We start from the raw sequence: 1,793 nt of genomic DNA on the forward strand, positions 1-1,793 counted from the left end.
TGAAATGAATTGATTGTGTAAAAAAAGTTTAGTAGTGCTTTATTTCCTCACATTTTTATGCAATATTTTTGTTCAACCCACTGAATTAAAGCTGAAAGTCTGCAGTTCAACTGCATCTGAGTTGTTTCATTTAAAACTAATTGTGGTAATGTACAGAACCAAAATTAGAAAAAAGTTGTCTCTGTCCAAATATTTATGGACCTAACTGTATACTATTTACAACAGGTAAGGCATAACTACTGGAACAAGACAAGAATCTGATATACACATTGGGCAACAGGAAAAAAATGACTACAGCACCAACAAGGATACAGATTCAATGCTAAGGCAGTGTGAGTCTAGAATGTATACACCCTCTGGGCACATAAGGCACAGGTGTTGCTTGGTTGCACAAGTCCCCTGCTGGGTGTCAAACCACATCCGGGACTGGTGTTTCACCACTTAGTTCTCTGCCAGTTCCTCAGACACCCAAATGAAACTGCCAAAAGATATGCCAACAGGGTCATAGAGGCTATAATTAAATATTAGGCCACCAAGCTAGGCCAGAAAAACTAAAAAGTAATTCTGGTCTCCCTTGCCTTATGGGAATATGCAACACTGGGGTTCCCGATATCATGGATAATACTACAGTTGGGGTCAAAACAGGCTCCTTGCAAACTTTGCAACCTGGGTTCTTAACAGGGAAAATCCTAACACTTTCAACTTTGCAGTGCAAGAGTAATAGATTCCAATTGGTTGCTTTAGGCCAATGTTCTCAACCAGGGTTCCTCCAGAGGTTGCTAGAGGTTCCTTCAGCAATGAGCAGTTTGTGCTCTCAGGTCAGTTTAGCTGACACCAAAGATATTTGGCTATTTGTAAAGGTGTCATTCTTCCTCCTGACCAGCACACTTATGTACTATGAACATAATAATATGTGACAGTAAATATAGAAGGGGTTTTCTGAAGACATGAAGGTTTTTTTTAAGGGTTCCCCTATGTTAAAAAGGTAAACACTACTATAGGCAATCATAAATGTTATTGTTATATAGATGGGTTCCTTCCTGTATGAGGAAATAAGCATTATTAGTTTGTGGCCTGCATGTGGATCTGCTCATGTGTACCAGGCCCTAAAGTGCACCTACCACCACCACATGATGGAAGTTACCATTGCTCAACTCATTAAAAAAAGAAATGGACAACCCCATCAAGACAGTGTTGACTGACCGGACAATCTCTAGGATTTTCTTCTTGATTTTCATTTTCTTAAAAGGATAGAGTTTGGCAAAAAACTATTACTAAGGAAAGTGTTCCTTTCTGTACAATCTGTGATTAAATTGAGAATTTCTTCCATGGACAGGAACATTTCTGACTCCCTACTAAGCCTCTTGAGAGTCCCTATTCTTGGTAGTATTCCTGCTAGACCATGGAAGTACCTGAGGATTCAGCCCTGAGATTTTGACGTTAACATTAGGACGAATATGTTTATTTGACAGGTGGCAGCATTTCTATGCAGTTTTCTGGAAGCTTAATGCAGAGTACAGGGCAGTTTGCCACCTCTGCTGCCTACAAATACATGAATTGGAAGTGTTTAAAAACACCTAAAAAGTACAGGCTTTTACAAAAATTTGTTAATACTTAGTGCCTTTTTTAGTTAGAAAATACCCATAGAGGCCGTTGCAGTTGTCTGCAAAAAACAGATGTTTTTGCCTGAAAATGATCCTGGATTCATAGCTGTGCATAATAGGTATAATGTAAGAAAATTAACCTCCTTAGCAGTAATGCTTGGGGTGAATTATCCATACCAAAAGTGGTAA

The sequence above is a fragment of the Pyxicephalus adspersus genome, chromosome 1 (genome assembly GCF_032062135.1).
Source record: "Pyxicephalus adspersus chromosome 1, UCB_Pads_2.0, whole genome shotgun sequence".
Taxonomy (NCBI): Eukaryota; Metazoa; Chordata; class Amphibia; order Anura; family Pyxicephalidae; genus Pyxicephalus; species Pyxicephalus adspersus.